The sequence below is a fragment of the Astyanax mexicanus genome, chromosome 23 (assembly GCF_023375975.1).
Source record: "Astyanax mexicanus isolate ESR-SI-001 chromosome 23, AstMex3_surface, whole genome shotgun sequence".
Taxonomy (NCBI): Eukaryota; Metazoa; Chordata; class Actinopteri; order Characiformes; family Acestrorhamphidae; genus Astyanax; species Astyanax mexicanus.
Genome location: NC_064430.1, coordinates 31,094,357 through 31,100,272, shown reverse-complemented (window position 1 = coordinate 31,100,272; position 5,916 = coordinate 31,094,357).

The window sequence follows — 5,916 nt, the reverse complement described above, 5'->3', positions numbered from 1 at the left end:
CTCTCTGACGTCCAATAAAGACCCCGCCCTCACGTAGACGCCGCATAGCCCCCTGCCTCCTGGCCACGAGGCTGCCTGCGTGGCCGCCAATTTTGTATAACCGAAGAAACTTAAAATTTTAAGTGGTCTCTTATTTTTTCCAGAGCTATCTCTCTCCCCCTCTCTAGTGGGAAATGGACAATCTCTATGATACCATCCATACAAGGTGCATGTAAAAGCGTGTAAAAAGTAATAATGTCTATATTGTACATAACCTGTGTGTATGTAAGTGTGGTATTTAATTTTTTTTTCTGCCTCCACATGGCCAAAAAATAAATGAAAATAACATTTGTTTATTTCTGGTGTGTGTGGAGAATGACCCATATAATATAATAAACAGTGTAACATACACTCCATTTGGAGTGGGAATTCAATTGGATACTTTTTTAAAAATCTACTTAATTTGTCCCAGAAACAAACAACCTTAAAATGTCTATTAACAACTCCACTTACCAAACATCCAAAATGGAGAACTTAATTACAAATGGATTTTAATATATTCTAACAAAAAATGTAAAGTTTTGGTCAAATTGTCCCTGGTGTTATCCCATCTTGAAGAATTTATTTTGTGATCAATTTATTTATTTTTTATTGAAATTGCAATGTGGCTCGCTGCCACTATGAGCAGGAGGTGGCAGGTTCGAACCCCCGCTCATGCAGCTTTGCCATCAAGCTGCCGGCACTCAGAGGGAGCAAAATTGGCCCTGCAGCAGCACGTCGGATCTTCAACCAGCCAAAACAGGCACATGTCACCCCACTGCTCACTAAGCCTCATTGGCTACCATTGCTCGCATCAAATTCAAAGCTCTTACAATCGCCTACAAGGTGATGACAGAACAGCTCCTTCCTACCTGCACTCGCTCCTGAAGGCTTACGCTACCTCCCGGCCGCTGCGCTCCTCCAATGAACGTCGCCTCGCTTTACCAAACAAACATTCACACAAAGCAATCCAGACTGTTCTCATACAGAGTTCCCCAATGGTGGAACAAACTACCTTCTACTACCAGATCAGGAGAGTCTCTCACTATCTTTAATAAACTCCTGAAGACAGAGCTCTTCAAAGAGCACTTACTCTCCTAACACCTCTAACTAACTACCTTCTACTACCAGATCAGGAGAATCTCTCACTATCTTTAATAAACTCCTGAAGACAGAGCTCCCCAAAGAGCACTTACTCTCCTAACACCTCTAACTAACTACCTTCTACTACCAGATCAGGAGAATCTCTCACTATCTTTAATAAACTCCTGAAGACAGAGCTCTTCAAAGAGCACTTACTCTCCTAACACCTCTAACTAACTACCTTCTACTACCAGATCAGGAGAATCTCTCACTATCTTTAATAAACTTCTGAAGACAGAGCTCTTCAAAGAGCACTTACTCTCCTAACACCTCTAACACACTAACTACTTCGAACCTAATTCCTTCTTCCCCTCCTTTACTCCTCTACCCCATTATTTCCCTTCAACCTCCTTTAGGCCCTGTCTAAAGATGTTTTTACTTTAACTTCTATTACTTTTGTATTTCACTATTGTCTGCAGCACAGGGCGTCTGTGAGCTGATGTACCGGAGCCGAGCCGCTGGCTGCTCGACAATGCTGCATCAGCAGCAGCTCGAAAAGAAGCGGTGGCTGGCTTCACATGTATCGGAAGAAGCATGGGTTAGCCTTCGCCCTCCTGGTGTGTTGGGGCATTACTAGTGATAGGGGGAGTCCTAATGAGTGGGTTGGGTAATTGGCCGTGTAAATTGCGGAGAAAAAGGGAGAAAATTAGAAAAAAAAAAATTTAACTTAACATGTTACCAAAGTATGTTTATACACAAACACTGAAAATAACAAAAATATAGCGGTCTTTCTTTATACTTAAAGGCATCTTCCTATAATACAATAATACATTTTTGTCCAATAAACATGAAAATGTAAGTACTAATATAAGAATGAATTATTCTAACATTTCATGCAGGATACTTTTAATAAAAAAAAATCATGAAAAGAACAAACACCACATCTGTAACACCAGTGACTGTGACACCAGTGACATTTGAGTTAAAATGGAGGATTTTGTGAATAGCCTGCCTCATTGGCAGTCAAGAGATCATGTGTAACTACTTAAAATTAATGAAATAAAGGACATATGGCAATATATTTGATAAAAAACAACATTTTTTTAAACAATTAAAGCACATAACACAAGTGACGCAAAGAATTTATGTGCTACCTGATAAAGAGAATTATTGTTAAATAATAAAATGAAAAGTATGGTTTTCATGCCTTGAGATGCTTTTTCTTTGATGACTTAATCAGAGCTAACAATATCTATGATAAAACACCAGTGACCAAAATCTTTGTGACAAAAATATTTTTAAAATAAAATACATATTTTTGTAAATGTAGTATGATGTTAATCATGCATATAGTAAATCTGGATCTGTTTTATGAAATATCAAAAGTGAAACCTTTTAAAATATTTCTTTACACTAAAAATGTTTGCTCAAGTATTGAAAATTGATTATATGTTGAGCTATTTTACATATGTAAAGCGCCTTTGAAATATGATTTAAAAAAGGAAAATCAAAGAAATCATAAGGAAAACACTAGGGAGAGACTTTGCTGGTGAGAGTAATTCATTGTATATATGTGTATATAATATATAAATTTAACTGATTAAATTTAATCAGTTTAATGAAAACTGTTCTGACTAGTATCAGACGGTAGTGTGAGATGTTCTTTTATAGCCTTATTCTGATTCCCGTTCCATTTTGCTGCAGTTACACACGGCCGCCTGTAGATAGCAGTGCAAATAATAATATTAAAATATAGCCGCAAGCGGCAATCATCGGGTTCAAGCACCAACTTGCACAATGGTGCCTACTGGAGCATTGAATGGTGATGAAGAAGGTCTAATATGATTGGAGACGCCCTGTCACTTTTAGAAATTATCAAGTTTTTCACCTGTTATTAATGTTGAGCAGAGGCCTTTCAACCTGATCAGTGCTTAAATTCACATGTAAATCTAGTGAACTTTGTAGGATATTCATTAAGTGAGTTAGAACTAGTCAAAAGGTGTCTACATGTTATTGGTATTGATCAGGTGGCTTCAACCAGAATGTTCACAAAGTGGTATTCAGATTGACCTTTGCAGAACAAGCTGAAATGTTTGACCAAACAAGTTTAAATTAACACAAAGGAGTGAATGTTCTGATGTGACATGTAATTACGAAGTTATTATAAATCTAGTTCTGAATTAAATGGCGCTTCATCAAGCACCAACTAGCACAATGGTGCCTACTAGAGCATAGGATGGTGATGTGTAAGAAGGTCTAACACAATTGGAGACATTCTGTCACATTTAAAATGATCAAAAGTCTTTCACCTGTTATTAATGTTGAGAAGAGGCACAAAGGAGTGAATGTTCTGATATGACATGTAATGTCAAGTTATTCTTAATCTAGTTCTGTATTAAATGGCGCTTCATCAGAGTGATATTGTACAGAGGTCTTTAACATTGTGAGATTACAGCAAATACTGCAGAGTTACAGCAATTTAGGTTAGAAATTCCAAGGACGCACAGATTGCTTGATGCCTGGAGAGTATTGTATGTGAAATTTTCACAAATGTTTTTAATGAACATTTACCTAGAGACTCTACAGTGTGCAGCAAGACTGAAATGGAGGTGATAGGCCAAATATCCAGAGAGTAGTTTCAATATAGCTATTGTCAAACAATTAGCAATTATGAATGAACAAAGCACTTTTTAAACATAGTTGTATTGAGAAATTTGTCAGAGCCACTGTACTAAATATGGCAAAAACAATTAGATGTCAAAATAGTACAGCATGATTGACATATACTCGTTTTTTTGGAACAGCGCCCCCCAGTGGGCGGATTGTTTCAGCACTTTGCAGGTCACTACAGTGTCTCCACCTGAACATAACTGCCAAATATCATCCAGATTGGGCAACATTCAGCCTGCCAAAATGTCTGCTGAATGCTGATTGGCTGATGGTGTTCAGCCATGTTGATTAAGTTGCCCTTTGAACATCCTTTAGAGGCTGTATGATAGATTCTGCATGCAAAGTTTCAACTTCCTAGGTTGCACGGTTGCTGAGAAACAGTGCTCCAAATTTACCTCTTGAAGTGAATGGGGCATATATCCGGAAGGACTAATTTGCATATGGCGGCCATATTGTTTACATATTTCAACTTTTTCTTAATGAATATTGAAGCGCATGCTCTCACGAGTGTTTTGATACCAAACCTGCCAGGATTGGTCAAAATTCCTAGGACTAGTTTGCAAAAGTAGGTTTTGCATATTATGCAAATTAGCACAAAATCTATATAGACGGAAGTGCATGGTCCAAATTGGAAAGTTGTTGGTATTGACCCAAGGAATCCATCAAAAAAAGAATTTTGAATGTAGGTCTTATGGTTTTTGAGTTATTGAGAAAATTGTGAAAAATGAATTTCCTTGTTTATAGCGCCACCACTTGACCAATCGGTGCCATTTTTGTTGTCCACCGAGATGCACTGATCCTACATCTACCTACCAACCCAGATAGCCAGCGACTTTGGCCCGGAGTCGTTTCTAAGTCGGCACTGCTGGTTTAGAGTCGCAAGCAGAAAAATACTTCTGGCCCACAGCTGGCCCAGTGTCACTTTCTGAGTGTTCTACATCAGTGTCACTGAGCAGTCGTTTTGGTGCTGGTGAACGACTGTCGCACCTAACCTGCTGATTCTCTGAACACAGGTGTGTCCTGGCTCAAATACGGCAGACGACCCTGTACCAGCACTGCACTAACAAAGTGGAAAACTGACTGTTCCCTACTGTTAGCACTTTTCTACCAAAGCTGACTTGTATATTTTCTTTTTATTTACAGTTATAGATGACTCCTGTCAGTAAGAATACTTACTCCCGCTGTTATGCTGCTCCTCACACACACACGCACGCACGCACACACACACACACACACAGCCTGTTATAGTACACACACACACACACACACACACACACACACAGCCTGTTATAGTACACACACACACACACACACAGAGCCTGTTATAGTACTGCTACACGCACACACACACACACACACACACACACACACACACAGCCTGTTATAGTACACACACACACACAGCCTGTTATAGTACACACACACACACACACACAGAGCCTGTTATAGTACTGCTACACGCACACACACACACACACACACACACACACACACACACACACACACAGCCTGTTATAGTACACACACACACACACACACACACAGAGCCTGTTATAGTACACACACACACACACACAGAGCCTGTTATAGTACACACACACACAAACACACACACACACACACACAGACACACAGACACACAGAGCCTGTTATAGCACACACACACACACACAGAGCCTGTTATAGTACTGCTACACGCACACACACACACACACACGATCAGCATCCCTAGACCCCAAAACCAACCGTCGCGCACACCCCAAACGTGTGATCACGTTTAGAGTGTAAATGAATCTAGATGATATTTACCTTGGTGCCCCTGCGCATCAGCCCAGTTCAACCCGTGCGGTTTCTCGTAGCACTTGGCGCGCGGATTCCTCAAACATTACAACGTTCCTCAACTGTCAGCTATCCTGAAACCTTTGAAGTTTGTAGGTAGGTAGCAAACCTAACTAAGTATTACGTACCTTTTTTGAAATATAATTTATTTTGACTTAATAAATATTTTGGCCGTCAAATATGATTTATAACCCTATCTGTGTTGCCTCTTCAGTTAGCTAAGCTAGCTAACTTAGCAGCATATCAAGGTGATATTATCTGAAGCTAAATTATCTCAGAATGTAGCATTAAACACATTTCATGTTA